We start from the raw sequence: 17,091 nt of genomic DNA, 5'->3' as shown, positions 1-17,091 counted from the left end.
TGCCTTTAGTCTCCCTAAATTAGAAAAGGTAGAGATTGGAAAAAAAAAATCATGAATCGACCTAGGGGTCATTTCTTCAACCCTCCTTGGAAGTTCTACCTTTAGACTAATTCAAGTATTGGGTTTTTAATGTTAAACTTGCCAGTGAATTTTCCAACTCAAATATGGTTGTTGACGAGTGTCTTGTACCCTCTCTACATCTTGATGGTTACTATCAAGGAGTCGCACTAGCTCTCGAGGCCACTCACCTTTTATATCCTCGGATCATTCCTGATAACACTATGGTTCTAGGTTTTCCCTATTATCATCAACATTAAAGAATCAAGTAGTTCAACTTCTTACAACATGGCCCCATCATGGTGTGCCATATGGTACCTCCACTCCTCCATGAGTTAAAGTATGGAAATCCTTGGTTCGTGCCTGAGAGTGGGCACATCTTGACATGGCCTATTAGACATAGTTACACTTACACATTTTGTACATAAGAGTGTGTGTGATTTTTTACCTATTTTTGGTTTGGTGTGTGATGTGAGTATTTTACTAGTACATAATGTATGCCAAAAATTCCAAAAAAAAAATAAAACCCAAAAAAAAAGTATATATATTGTCTTGTTTTTACCTCCTTCATGTTTGATTTCTTTCACTATATTGTGATTTAACTATGGGTCTAGTCTTTCTGGATGGTTTTTATAGGACAGGGTGGTGTTTTTATTACAATACTCCTTCCCTCTCTCCCTATCCCTATTACAATACTCCCTGACCAACCTCCCCTCCACCCTCGTGAATTCAAAATTATCTTCCCTTTGTTAAATAATGGCACCCAAAAATTGATTCAAATGCAACCAAACTCTTAAAATCAGTGGAGAAATTGAAAGTTGGTGGAGTTTCTTCCCAAAACATTGGGACATTTCCGACTCCAACATAATTCATATCCACTTTAGTAGAAAAAAGGAATCATCATCATTGTTCCTCCATCCTTTCTTTATATAAAAGAAGAAAATAAATACAAAAAAAAAATATAAAAATCTTTATAAATAAGTTCATAAGTAATATTAATCAAGATAATAAAGTTTAAATTACATTTTTGTGAAAAAAAATGAGCATAAATGAAATTTTAATATATATATATGTGTGTGTGTGTGTGTGTGTGAGGGGAGAGAGAGAGAGATTATCTGGGGGTGCCAAGTGAGGAAGGTAGGGGATGGTGTGAATCACTTCCCCTTATCCATGACTCCCCACTCCATGACACCCTCATTAGCCCTTGTCACCCTCAAAACATTCTTATCCCTGACTAACCCACTCTATGACCCACTCACTAGCTACTTTGATCCCCTTCTTTATCCAAAACTACCCCACTTTGTGACTCTTTCATTGGCCCCTCTCACCCCACTTCCTTATCCTTGACTACCCCACTTTATGGTGCCCTCACTAACCCCTCTCACCCCCTCCCTTTCCCTCCAATCATTAAGTGGGTGGTGCACTCTCCCACCCCCTACCATCCCTGGTCCCATCATTATCCAAATTCAATCCCCTTGTCCACTCTCCCATATCGCTTTCTAACCTCTAGGTCCCTCCTTATCTTCGCTCATCCCTCCTCCAACCACCTCCATATCTCTATCAGCACCCCCTACTTACCCCCTTCCCATTCACTCTCACCCATCTCATAATACCCTCCTCTCATTAAATGGGTGGTTCCCACCTTTCATCCACACCTCCCCCCCACCACTTATCTTCACTCCCCACATCCTTATCACATGCTCCCTGCATCCTTATGTCCCTCGCTAGCTACTTCCTCCCTCGCCCATCTAATAATACCATCCACCCATTAAATGGAAGATGCCCCATCTACCCAACATCTTGCTCTCCCTTGTTTCTCTATTCACCCATTATTTTTCGTCACCTTCCTTCTCCATATTCTCATTACACTTTCCACCTTCATAGACCCCTCCTTATTCGCCACTCTCCCTATCTCCACTTTCAACTGCTCCTCACTCCATTCACTTTTACTCTCACCCCCTATAACATCTATTACTCATTAAGTGGATGATGTGTCACTCCACATCCTAGTTCCCCTTGCCTCTCCCCTCACCTCTCCTCCACCCTCTATCATTTAACCCTAATTATCTCCCCCTACCCCTCTCTATCCCCATTGTCACACCCCTTCACCCTCCATGTACCCCTCCCATAACACCCTCCACCCATTAAAATAAGCATCAACCCAACTTCCCTACCCTCCAACACCACTCCCTCCCTCTTCCGTTATTCTACTCTTAGGATAAGGTGAGGGAGAGTGGGGACAGAATCAAAGGGGTGGGTAGTTAGAGGGACCCTATGATAGGGAAGTATAAGGAAGGATAATGAGTGGGTGGGTGGAAAGAGAGTATTATGGGAGGCTGGAGGAATGGGGTGTGGGGGAGTCAAGAGTTATGGGATGGGTGAGAGGGTATGTAGAAAAATTATTATCATATATTCATAAAATATTATTTATTCTACTTTTATATTATATAATAATAATAAATATTTATTATATGTTTCTTTTTTTTCAGCTAACCTGCAAAGAGTTTGAACTAGTGACATATTGTAAGGAGTGCCTTAACAATGCACCCATTCAATATTAATCCAATCCCTATGGGAAATATTTATTATATGTTATTTATTATCATTTATTTTGTATGCGCATATGAATATAAATTTCTCATTAATATTTTTAACTCTCATATTGTAATTCTATATTAGCTTAAGTTATATGGTAGTGTGATATAACATACATGGCTTTGATGTGGCTTAAATGACTTATTGTTTTATAATTTCCTTACGACTCCCATTTTTTAGCCAAATTTGCTTAATCATAAGCCATACTCACATTCGAGAAGATAATTCTATGTATTGAAAGGTCAATGTATTCATCTTGGAGTGGTTAAATCTAAAATGGTGGATAGAAATGAAGGTGAATAAAACCAAATGTAAAATTGGGCAACGGCCATCTAGAATGTTGTGCCATTTGTGAACATTACAAATTGTGTAAAGATATTAAAACATGTGGGAGGCCCTTTGAAGAGACATGGGATCATTTTTTCTTGTATGCTAAAAAAGTGGATGTTAGAGGAAATATTAGGAGATCAATGCACTAGAATTACTATAAATGCATAGACAATTAGCTAGCATCAACCTATAAATAGGTTCAATCAAGATTCCAAGAGACAAATCAAAATTATCTTAGAAAACAATGCCTAGAGAAGTGAAGAAATTGTAGACAAAATGGACATGTTACATGCTACGATTGAAAGGATGGAAATAGAGAAAATCACTAATAATGATGGTAATCAATTAGTGGCTCCTCCTTCTTTCTCTATTAGTTATTTTCAAGTTAACAATATAATGGAAAATTAGAAGTATGTAATGCAACAAATGACAACTAAAGCAAAGAATCGTTTAGTGGTATTGTTGTTAGGGGAGTATCTACAACATAACTCATGTTGAATAAAGTGTGATAGATATGCAACCTTAACCTAACACAAAGTGTAGCAATGTTAAAATTTTGATCAACCATTCAATGTCTTTGACTAGGGGTAGCCCTTTTATTTTGTATTATCTTATTGGATTGTTTAGCAACATTATTCTAATACAAATCTAGCCATTTCTATTAAAAAAAAATTATAAACAAAATTTCATCATTTAAGCTCATAATCAAATCAAATTAAACAATGATTCCAATGCCCATCAAACGATAATAAATTCCTAAATGCATAAATCACTAGAAATATCAAACAAAATCAAATCATGAATGTACATAACAAAGTTGTCCCCAAATTTTCATTTAGGGACCATTGAGACTCCAACAAAGTCTAGGACGAATGAATCAAGATCATGCCCCTATTAATAAAAAAATCACTTTAATATTTTTTTACAAACATGCATTGAATGTAATATGCAATTGTTGATCTAAACATTGAAGAGGCTTGAATCATTTTCGGGGAAATTAACTATGGAAATGATGATAACCTTACCACTTTATCAAACTTAATAGCTCAAACTATATGAACCCTCATATATAAACAATATTAATCATCTTAGTAAATGGCTATGAATTGAAATTGAAGTGACAAATCTTGATAAGTTGATTCTTAATTTAGCTATAGTGAGCATATGGTGCTAAATATACCAAATGATCATCCAAGAAGAAAGGGTTTGAACCAAAGAAAATTTTAAGGATGGAATTTTATTTTGAAGTCTAAAAACCTTGATGAGCCTTACTAGTACTTGATATGTAAATTATAAATTGTTTGGTGATATTCTTGTAAAAATATTTAAAATTATAAGGATTTTATATGCTTTATATAAATTGTTGATAATTCTTAAGATAAAATAATTATATCCTATAAAATTTTCACGAAAATGTTTTAGAAAAAATGGAAATTAGTGAATCATTTTTGGGAAAATCATAGAAAATTATCACATGGGTGAAATTTAGCCCTAGAAATTTCCCACATTTGAAGCTAGATTTGTAAAATGTATTCATAGATGGGATAGAATAGACATAAAACATGCAAGCAATGAGAGAGGGCTCCCAAATAGATGTAAATTTTGGCGTCAAAGATGAAAGATGAATATTTAGGTAAGGTTGAAAATTATTTGAGAACTTGAGAATTTACCCATGGATTTTGATCGGGTTTTGAATACTCATGAGAAAAATGGCCATAGAGGATGAGGACAATAAACCGCCCACTTGAGCATTGCTTGAAAAGGACAATAAATGATGGATACTCATAAGAAAAATGGTCGCAGAGGATGAGGACAATAAACCACCGAGTTGAGCATTCCTTGAAAAGGACAATAAATGATTTCGTACATCTGTATAAGTAATTCTCTAATATTATAGGTCCTCCAGGTCCCTTAATTCCATCTTTGATCTCATCCTTAGGGTGAGGTAGGTCTTAGGTTAATGGTAGTGATGTTTAAGGTTGATCTAAGCTCTATTGCTATTATCTTTGTTATTTTTGTCAATGTGGGCTCTCTTACTATTAGATCTACTTTTTTCGGTAGTGTGTAGGGGAAAAGGCTATTGGAGGATCCAGTGATTGAAATGTTTATATGCATTAACATGTTTTTTTGTTCATGTGTGCCATTTTGCACATATATGATTAATGCGCACACATTGATACAATACACACAGAGACACACACACAAGTGTTAAGATATATTAATGTAATAAAATGACTATGAGGAACAAATATCTTTGGCTCGTGTTACCATGAAGAATATAGTGAAATACAAGGCTTGGTATGAATTGTAGATTACCATGAATCATTGAGTTTGTAGATGCAACTTTCACATAAGATCACAATTAAAATCACATTTATCTTAGGGTGAGGTAGGTCTTAGGTTAATGGTAGTGAGGTTTAAGGTTGATCTAAGCTCTATTGCTATTATCTTTGTTATTTTTGTCAATGTGGGCTCTTTTGCTATTAGATCTACTTTTTCGGTAGTGTGTATGGGAAAAGGCTATTGGAGGATCCAGTGATTGAAATGTTTATATGCATTAACATGTTTTTTTGTGCATGTGTGCCATTTTGCACATATATGATTAATGCGCACACATTGATACAATACACACAGAGACACACACACACAAGTGTTAAGATATATTAATGTAATAAAATGACTATGAGGAACAAATATCTTTGGCTCGTGTTACCATGAAGAATATAGTGAAATACAAGGCTTGGTATGAATTGTAGATTACCATGAATCATTGAGTTTGTAGATGCAACTTTCACATAAGACCACAATTAAAATCACATTTATCTTGACATCACATCCAATATAGGGTGATTCATGGTGTACTTAGCTAAAATGCTTGCCATGTTATTCGCCTTACATTAAATGGTATTATCATATTTACTTTCCCTTGAGTGAATACCTAGTACAAAAATGTAAAAGATGGTTCCCCAACTTCATAGATAGCATTGCTAGTAAACATATCAAGTGTTTTAATGTATATTTTGGTCAAAGAAATAAATTTGAATGTATACATTTTATAAAAACACATACATTATCTACAATTTTTTTAATTACCTTAAATCTTACACCATTAACATTTAACAAAATGGATTTGCTATCAATTCTAATGCTCTCTTTAAAAGGATTTTCCCAAAAAACTAGTCAAAGATTTTACATAGGCAACTGATGCCTAACATTACATTATCTAGGCAATAACATTGAAATATTTTATCAATATTCCAATCATATATATTCAATTATTTTCTTTAAACCTTATATTTAATTAATTTCTTTGAACCTTGGATAACAAAGTAACCAAAAAAAATTTATCAATAAAAAATCCATTTAAAAATGAACTAATTCAATAGACTTTACATAGGAGTTAGGGGAATTAATAAGAAAATTTGGATTTTAGATTTATCAACTTCACAAGGACCAGCGTTAGGGGAATAAGCTAAAGAAACTTTTAAAAAAGTGTTGGAGGCAACGATAGTCCCTGTTGGGCAAGCCAAACTATTATCTGTCTATGAATAGATATACACAGTACTCAATTTGATGAATACACGCACACTATTAAGAGTTTTTTAATGATACATATTTTCAGTTAGGGGAATTTTCAGCATTCAACATTTCCTTGCAGCACATGATCATGACCGTCTTGCCACTACTGGCATTGTAGGTCGAGTATTAAATTTTGGAGGCATTTAGTCTTTTTCCAATGCCCTTTGTGGACAAGCTAGGAAGCGACTGGGTGAATTCAATGATTGAGCTCTCTACCCAGTTTAAGAAGAGTAAGTGGTCCAAAAGGTCAAAATACTTTTCTTGAATCATAGTTACAGATGCAATTTAATGGACTATACTTTGTTATTCTTTCATTGTTGAGTCTTCTCAAACAAATTATATGATGTTATTTATTTGACAAGTGATTTTCTCTGTGTCCAAGGTTTTTTTTGGATACATATGATGAGTATTTTGAAAATATGAAGTAGTTCCATGAGTGCCCCTTGCAGCGAATAGAACCACTGAGAAAATGACAAGCCCGGATGATTGGCCTCCAGTAACGTCTCCTAAAAATGGAAAATGGTGGTATTCAACATTAGACAATGTCACTACAATTATTAGTTCCAGAGTCATCAACTTTCCTTATACAAAGACATGGCCAAGATGGTAAGGTCAATTTTGATTTATCATCTCTCTCTTGCTTTTAAAATTTGTGCATATATTAACTAGGTACAACTAAGGGAGGGAACTCTATAGCACAGGCAGGTTGAGATGTGCTTTATGTTTGCGCTATGCCTTCCTGTAACACACCTACCCACATTAAGAAAATCCCTATATTTATACTATATGGAGCATTAATTCATGTTAACCTGGAATGAGCTTCTTAGTGTCTTTGGTTATTTTTAATCCTTATTTTCTCTTAATACTGTGAAAACATACAGACAATTAAAAGGTAAAGACAATTGTTGTAAAATGTTTGAGAGAATATTTATATGACCTATGAACTTTATTTTTGCAACTTTTTCGATAAATGCAAAGTAGAAGCTAACTTACTATGCATGGTGTAGCTACAAGATTTTTTGTGCACAGGTTCCACGAATACTTGGAAATTTGTAATCATAGAAAACTGTCTTTGAAACTTGGAATTTCTGACAACTTTGTCTGAAATGGCATAGAATGTTGTATCTTGCATGCTACCCTCCCGGTGTTGTTAAACTTTTCAATACATCTTTCTCAAACATGTTAAAAAAAATCTTGTTCCTTCAATCATGTTGAAGGAATTCAATTCTTGCAGACTCCATGTTCCTTGGGAGGCAGCAAGAAAATGGTGAAGCAGTGGCCCTAGTCACCTGGATGACTTCACTTAGGAGATTTCTGCTTGAGCCTTTTGCTCGACTAAAGCTCTTTTACAATACAAAGAGTTGCATACAGATAGCACCATGTGGAAAGGGCCTTGGAAGTACATAGGCTGCAAAAACTTTAGATATAAAGAATTGAAGTAGTATATAAAAAGATTTGCACCATAAAACTTTAGATAACAGAAGAAACTTTTGCACCATAAAACTTTCACAAGAAACTTTGGGTATAAGCAAACTTTGCCTCAACCAGACTTTAGATAAAATAATGTTTGCCAACCTTCTTGCATCTTGACGTGAAATTTGCAATAAGAGGTAAAAATTTTCTCACCCAAAAACTTTGATTAAAATTTCAATGAATGAAATTGTAAACATTAAACTTTATTAAACTACGATAAAGGAAAAAATAATTTAGTCAAAATATGAATTAATATATGAGCCCTCAACGATTTAGCAATCACTATTGCAGGGAGGGACTAATAAGACTTTGAAGATGGTGTCTTTACAAAAATAATTATATCTATTACCAACAATAAGTGAAAATTCGATGCAATCACTATTGCAGGGAGGGACTAATAAGACTTTGAAGATGGTGTCTTTACAAAAATAATTATATCTACTACCAACAATAAGTGAAAATTCGATTTAACATGGTCAATTTATAATATAAAATATATATTTTACTCAAAATAAAAATAAATTATTTTAATTAGATAAAAATATAAAGCAATGAAATATGGCCTTATCAGATCCGGAATTAAGGGTTTTTGATGGGGCAGAAATAACTATAACCCCAACAAGAAATAAATAACAATTAACTGCCCACCACACCTATAATAACCTATAATAATGATCAAGATCATAGAGATAATTAGTTTAAAAGCTAAACGAATACACGTCTTACGAGACCAAAATCATTGAAAAAGTTGAGCCGAAAAACAACTTTGTCCAGCGTAAATTCAACCAGTTTGAAAATTTATTTTTAAATAGAAATGCTTGTTTGGACTACGAACATAAAATTAAAATTTATTTTTGATTTCGTACATGAGATTTTTGGAATTGTTTTTAATATTATTGATAGGGATTATTTATCAGTGTTATTTAAACTGGTTTTTTTTGTTGTATATATAGATTCGATATTTTGAAAAATTCATCAGTATTATTTAAACTGGATTTTTTCACTGTATCTATGTATTTAACACTCTGAAAAACCCCTGGGTTTTTTTTATTATATATATAGATTCAATATCTTGAAAAACTCATCAGTATTATTTAAACTGGATTTTTTCACTGTATCTATGTATTTAACACTCGAAAAACCCCTGCACAATTTTAATGTATCTATGGATGTATTAACCTGAAACACCCATGAAGCACAATCAAATACACTTTGATTGTGCAGAAATTACCCATCAAATTTGTTATTTCAATAAATTCCAGCCTAATTCCCTGAAGACAATTAGATTAAATTTTTTTTTATTTTTTTTTTATTTTTTATTTTTTTTCTGAGTAAGACTAATTCTATTAATAAAGAGGAGAAATATTTACAATGTGACCGAAGTCATTACACTGCTCTGATAGGAGGCAGAATTTCCAGGACAAAACAGGTAAGAAAAACCAGATCAGTACCCACGCAGGGGATCTTCATAGTGAACAAAACTACAAAAAAAACATAGGAAATCCACAGTAGAGTTAACATGGTAAACTTCCCCAATGATAGCCATGGCAAAACCCAAAAAACTGTCGCCAGCAAGAGCATGCTAATCATCTTGTGGTTCTTCCACAACTCGGCACCATCCGAATTTTGGCTCACCCATAGTTGGAGCAGCGATCTGATCAGAGGGTCCAGGATCGACAGGCAGCATCTCCGCATCCTGAGCGCTGCAACCCGGAGCGTTATGAACATGCTTTGGCGCCATACCAATTCCAAGCTGAATCGAAGGAGTAGGACCAAACACTGCCCCAGAGCCCCCTGGATGAGAGTCTGAGTCCTCCATCTGAGTGGTCTCATAGAAAACCACTGTTATGTGAGCCGTTATCCGAGGCCGATGCAGGGAACTGTTGAAGGAGAAAATTGCAGAGCCGATCGAGGAAGGAGGCCCACGGTAGTGACTGGAGGCACGACACCGCCCTCTCCTGCTTCGAGTGCCTAGGTACCGACCAGTAAACAATTCACTAGAGGGGGCCGGCGAATCCGAAGACGAGCCTGTCGGAGCGCGCCGGGGTTGGCCTCTACGGCACCCCATACATTGACGAAGTCGAGCCATCTTTGAGGGAGCAATAGAACAGATGCAGACAGGCTGAGCAATTGACCCGAGACAAGGACAGTGGCACGCGGAACTACAAAGACGCAGAGACCCGGGAGAGAACCTACGAAGTCCTATCGCAAGCGGGAACCAATTGAGCATAGAGCGAAAAATTCAAGAGTGAGAACGAGCAACTGTTGAATTGTCAAGACCAATCTTCCACCCCCCAGTAACTGAGACCAGGCCTAAGACCAAACGTTTGAACGAGGGGACAGAGGCTGAGAGGAAACTACTCAGAGACCACCCGCGAAAACCAAAGGCAAGAACTGAGACCCGGAGATGATAAACTGACACGAAAACCGCCAGACTATAATCCAAAACCCCCCAGAGGAGAGAGAGGAACAACAGGAGCTGCCTCTGGATGGCCGAGTTAAGCTTCTGCGTCAAGGGCCAAGAGACTTCAGAGAGAGCCGTAATTTGAGCCGAAGCGAGGGGATGAGCCCAAAGAGACAACTCGCAAGGCATCAACGCAAACTCAGAGCAGTGCCTCGCCTTATACTTGCCCGACCTTTCTCGAAAAACCACTTCCATTACTACTGCATTGATGATCGCCGTCATCTCTTGCAGGTTGTAGCGTGCGGAGGGAGGAGCCGTTGCAGAGGACAGGAAGAATGAACCAGGGCCACCTGAAGGGGAGCTGTTGTAACCTGCCTTGCGCGCATGCCAAGCGCTCTCCCGATTGCCAATATTTAACGCGGCGTACTGGGTGGGCAGGTGTCGAGCTGCCTCGCCCCACCCCAGTCTTTTCATATTGATTGCCGCCTCAATCACCCGCATCCGGGGTTAAATTTTTTATTTTTAACAACTAGATTAAAAATAATTTTTATTTTTAACAACTAGATTAAAAATAATTTATACAGGCAATTAAATTAAAATTTTTATTTTTAACAACTAGATTAAAAATAATTTATTTTTATGAGATTTAAAAATAATTTATTTTTACATAGAAAATGCTTTTTGGACTCCGAACATGAGGTTTCAAACTTTTGTTTGGATTAAATGTAACTTTAAAATAGAAAATGTTTGTTTAGACTCAGAACAGATTTCAAACTTTTGTTCGAATTAAAATGTAACTTATCAAAACGATTATCATTTAAGCCCAAAATCAAGGCATGTTCCTTGGATCTCCGAAAATAAAATATTTGTTTACATTGATTTTGGAGGGTCGGCCGATCGGGCCAACCCTATAAATTTCCACAAATTTTGTCGGCCATATGTCTTGATAGTCCATACAGCATCCGCCACGAAGGCAGACGTGGCATATTTAGCCAACCGACCCTTTTTAATTTTCCAACCTAGCCCGCGTACCTTTTTAAACTTGTTTCCTTTGCTGACTTATTCCATCTGATTCATGTGGGATAATTAATAAGCCATGCTGTCAAACGGGCATTCGCTCCATTAATGAAATGGAAAGCCCACCACGCAGTTCTGCTTTCTCTAGCGATTGTCGCTCCAGCTATGGTGAGGGCAGCTAGATAGTCCACGAGGCATTTAAGATGAAAACAATAAACACCTATAGCCAATAAATCTCTCCTTCTCCTCGCTGAAAGACTTGCAAATTCCGCTTGCCAGAGGTCCAAATAGAAGCTACTCAGAGGCTTTCCTTTTAAAGAAAATGCTCCATCTTAAGTCCGGATAAGATGGATCAAATATCTAGATCCAAAACTTTTGGATCTAAAATATTATATTATTTTTTAAAATAAAAATATTACATTTAAAAATAAAAATATTATATTTAAAATTTGGAGTCTAAAAACTGTCCATGGTAAATTGATTATTTCATTTTAATCTTATTTTAATTTATAATTTTTTTATTTCATTTTATTTTTATTTTTATTTATTTAATTTGACTAAGTCAAAATGTTAAAGAGGACAAGACAAACAAGATAAGTCAAAATGTTAAAGTAGAGAGTAGAGACAAACATTACAACATATGGGATAAAATATGTGAGGCAATGATCCACATGGCATTATATTGTGCAAATGAACCTTCAAGATATGCTTCTATCAAATATTTGGAACATATTTTTTTTAATAATATTGAACAAATATTTATAAGTTATGGTATTGTAACAAAGCCTATTTGCAAATATGGTAAAGTAGGGGTGAATCTCCATGGTTAAGAATCTTATTACATGTTGTTTTAAATGTATAATAATGGTTATTATTTAAAAGTAATTTATAATTTAGTAGTTTAACAATTAGAAGTTTTTATTTTCTTTAAAATTTGGTAGGGATTTTTTTTAAATTGTTAGTTTTGGATATGTAATTTGTAAAAAGTTTGAGAATTTTTAGATATTGAATCCATTTATACATTATAAATAAGAAAAATTAAATATCTTTCTAAAAAAAATTATGCGACCCGATTCCAATGAAAAAAAAATGTATACTATTATGTTTTATAAACTTTGCAAAAAAACAATAATGTTTTGTTTTATAAACTTTAGGGGTTACACATAGAGGTGACCAAGTTGAATCTATTGTAAAGCAAGTATATATGTAAAAATTGTCTAATGTTTTTTTATTACAATGCCAATAAGATATGAATTTACTCGTTTCCAAGTCTAGTTGAATTCTATGAATCAGAATTTCTTTCAATGTTGCATGCACATGCATATTTGAATTGATTGATTATGCAATTAAATGTGATATTATGAGTTATTTTATTTTTATTTTTTGGAATGTATGGGAAAGAGCATGAGTAATAAAGACTTGTTGTTCTAGAAAATTGTTAAGTGGTAAAGTCCACATGGTGGACCTTCTCAAATCTTCCTGTAAAATTTTCAAGAGAAAACTACCATTACAAGAATAGCATAATGGGAGAGAAAGATTATGCTAAGTGGAAATTAAAACTTAGCTGGTGACAAAAGCTAAGTTGGGTAAAATGTAAGAGAAAAACACAACCATTACAAGAATAACATAATGGGAGAGAAAAATTATGCTAAGTGGAAATTAAAACTTAGCTGGTGACAAAAGCTAAGTTGGGTAAAAAGTAAGAGAAAAGCACAATGAGAGAGAAATGCATGCTTTAAAGGAAAAAGTAATGACTTTTTCCCAATCAAAAGAAAAAGACTATGTAATTAAAAGGGTGCAAACCCTAAAAGCGGGATGTTACTAGGAAAAACCTGCTGGAAAGAAATTATAAAATACCACTAAGGGAATACAAAAAAAGTTGTTATCCTTGGAGGAAATAAATTTGAGCTCAAGGGGAGTTGTTTGTGGTAGCTCGTTGGTTGGGAGGAACGTGCTCTCTCCTATAATTTTCCCAAGTGATTTACTGCGATCAGATAATTGTGTTTTTGTACTTGTTGAATCAATTATATTTATGTTTGTTATGAAACCAATTTATTTGATTCATGCATGAATGTTTATAAGATGTATATCTAGGGTGTACATGTGTATACTCAATAGCACGTAGGAATAGTATTGAAGATACATGATGCATTATATGTAAAATTGAGGTTATATGTTTGATTCAAATTGGTGTTCAATTGTGATAGATATATATCAAGAATTAGAAAAGGTCAGGAGGGAACTGTTGCATGCAAACACAAGTTCTAAGTCCTAAAACCTCGGTGAGGTATTTTGGTTTGCTATATTCCATAAGGGATCTTGGCTAGGTAGTTTTACTAGATTTTATAAGGAAGCTTGGTCTATAGAATCTAGTCCTTACTTTGATAAGTGGAGAAAATCTACAGTACACATATGTGTGAGAATTTAATGGTATGGGAACATTAAATCATGGCAGTTATGGGTTAAACTGATACAACTATACATGACAGTTTAGAGCATAAGATGAGAGGTAACTACTCTTGAACATAGATGAGTTTCTATATCGTTAAACTGGACTTTGAATGAAAAGTTATATTTAGGTAAGGAAACATGGAATACAAAGAATCATCAAAACCGTACAATTATTTGAGTCTAGATAGCACTCACAAAATTATTTTGGAGAAATGTCCCTAGCACTTTATATAGTGTTGTTAGCATTTTGTTGTAGTTGTCTTGTATTATAAGTAAGCATCGAACAAATAAAGATACTGGAAATTACATAATCTAATCTAATAATAGTATTACATTTCAACGAGGAGGAAAAAGTCCTTAGAAATAATTCCAAAGGGGCACGATATAGTAATTATCGCTCCTCTATTGTCATATGATGACCATGAAATTATATTAAAAAAGGGAGTATGAAATAACAACTATACATCTAATTTCGTATGAAGAGAAAACTATAATAGTAAACACAATAGTGTTGTGAGATAACATTATTGACTTAGTTATTTTGAGCTTGGGGTTATTTAACTCTTAGATGAAGTATTTATTATAAGAACAAAAGCCTATATTAAAATGAAAATAGAATTAGCATGCAAGAATTTGATGCAATAAGGATTTAAGATCTTCCCCATGAATTCGTAAGTCTGATTTCTAAACGGAGATTAAAGGGTGATAGCCAAGCTCTCTTATTCTAGATAAAAGAGAAAGGAAACCCAATAGTGGGTAATACAAAATACTAACATTTATACAAAAACTTTAGTAACACATTCAAACAACAAAAATGAACAGAAGTAACACACACACACATTTTTTCTAAGAAAGCATAGGAAGAGATATTGTCCATATATGTTAGGGAATTATCCCTTCTTGACACAAAACTTAGCCGACTATGTAATATCCATAAAAAATTCCAAAGTGATAACAAAGAGGTTGAGATGGACCTATTTTCTTAAATAAATTAGAAATGTGCAATTGAGTAAAGGTTCTCAAATTTTGCTATTGTAACTAAACATACAAGAGGCATGTTTCCTTTCAAAATTAAAATCCCCATAGGGTAAGAGCTAGAGCATTTCTTATAATGCCTAATACAGAGAACTATTTTCTTGTTCTCTACTGAGTAAATAAAAATTTAAGAATAATTTCTTTACAAATGGTCCAAAAAGAACAAGTGTGGTTGACCTATAAAGGAGGAAGTTGAATCATATTAAGGGACTTGAATAAATACAAAGCGAACGAAAAACACATACGTTATGCCAAGGGTTTGGTGTACCTATGACAGGGCCCCAAAAACCCCATTAGTAAAAAATGAGATTCACGAATTTCTTAATAGAAATTATTACATTGCTAAGAGGAAACAAAAGAATAAGTGGAAAAGGATTATACCTGAGAAAGAATCATTTCCAAATCCCATACAAGTTACCTGCAATAGATATATATTTTGTTAGAAATTAGGGGTATTTAACTGATAAACTCAGGAAGGAACAAAACCCTGAAAAATAAAAGAACTTTATTCAAGAAAAAGTAGTCATGCCATGAAGTGTAAATGGACATGACTCAACATTTAAGTCAGGTCATAACATTGGCCATACTATCCACATGGCATGTCATGGCCACTTCACTAAAACCCTAGGTCGTAAACTAACAAGAAGGTGAATAAGAAATGTGAGAATAATTGAGGGTTTTGTGAAAGAGAAGAATTTACCTAATGAGGGCATACCCTTGTCAAGAAGGGGTTGAAGGAAACATTATTTCCTTGAATAAACACCTACACACAAAAGAAAAGGGGTCAGTGTAAGAATGTTCTCAATATTAAACCAAAAAGATGTTATATGTATAAAAACTGGAAATCAAGATTACCGAAAAAGAGGGGAATAAAGGAAAATATCCTCAACCAATGTATCGTGACCAAATACTAGCACTAACAGAGAAAAATCACTTCAAAAGAGACTTAGAGAGTCTCAACGTCTCTGAGGTAAATACTTCATATCAAACCTGCAATGTCAAGAAGGTGATCGATTAAACTAAAGTCTTAAACAAAATGAGAGAAGAAAAAAATGTAAATGCATTAAAGAAGGCTATCCTATACTCTGTTCTTACTAGTTTCACCACTTGGAGCCAAAATGCACCTCCATTGAAAGAGAAGCAAAACTGATGCATGGGAGAAAGACAAAGTTACAATTGTTATGGTGAATTAGTAAAGAGTGGCAATTTGATACCTAGTAGGAGAGATGAGCGACGCTCTGGAAAAAATCCAAAATGAAAAAAGGCCAAACAAACTGGTGGAAAGGTCTTTTCCACCCTAAAAGATAGTGAGCCTCAGTAGCGACAACAAGAGTGTTGCAACTTGCAAGGCTACCGGCTTTAATTATCAAATTGAGGTTTGTACAAACTTAAGAGGTGATAATGTTATATGCATAGTAGGCTAAGCTCTACTCATGCCACTTTCAAGCAATGGACCAGACCAAGGCACACAAAGACCACTCTATCAACTGATTCTAGATTGGAAAGGAAAGAAATTGCATGAAAGGAAAGTTCTATTCTAATTGTAGAAATGGAAATATTACTCTATTTGCAAAATAATGGAAATGCTACTTGCTCAAAAGTAAATTCTAACCCTATTTTCAGGAATGTAAAGGCTACACTACTTACATAAATGTAAACATTAACCTATTTGCAGAATGTAAATGTTGCATATAAAGGAAACCTAGTATATGCAATGGAATAACAATGCTTGGAATTGAAACCCTAGATTAAGAAGCATAAATCAAAGTAAGCAATCATATTCTACTTTGCATAAGGTAAGAAAATGTAATTGACCTTTAATCACTTTGTTCCAAATATAGTAGACTTAGTGGTAGAATTCATTTGACATCTCATGAGATAATCAAGAAAATCATCACTGCATTGCCAAATTCATAAATCTGTCCACTAACCCTAATTGTATAATGTTTTGCACTGGGAAATAGGCAAGTCCCATGTGGTCTTTGGTCTCCCTCAATCATGGTCTCAAAGCCAAGGGAACATTAGTCAAGGCTAGGAGACAAAAATCAATCTTTAGGAGCAATTATGGCCAAGTTTACACGGTGCTACAAGATGCAATAAGATTGCTACAAGATGTTACGAGATTGCCTTGTTTCGCTACCAGATTGGAT

General features: G+C 34.5%; 1 non-coding gene across 1 annotated transcript; it reads right to left on the bottom strand.

Annotated features, from left to right (window-relative positions):
- Positions 1-11,320: 11,320 nt before the first annotated feature.
- On the bottom strand, positions 11,321-11,446 carry LOC149193826 (U11 spliceosomal RNA). Its single transcript, XR_016255258.1, has one exon. It is a non-coding gene; the product is annotated as a U11 spliceosomal RNA (small nuclear RNA).
- Positions 11,447-17,091: the final 5,645 nt, after the last annotated feature.

The sequence above is a fragment of the Pinus tabuliformis genome, chromosome 2_2 (genome assembly GCF_031772625.1).
Source record: "Pinus tabuliformis cultivar Carrire ecotype Pingquan chromosome 2_2, CPIR1, whole genome shotgun sequence".
Lineage (NCBI taxonomy): Eukaryota > Viridiplantae > Streptophyta > Pinopsida > Pinales > Pinaceae > Pinus > Pinus tabuliformis.
The sequence above is the reverse complement of the archived record's forward strand: the minus strand, read 5'-3'. Positions and strand labels throughout refer to the sequence as shown.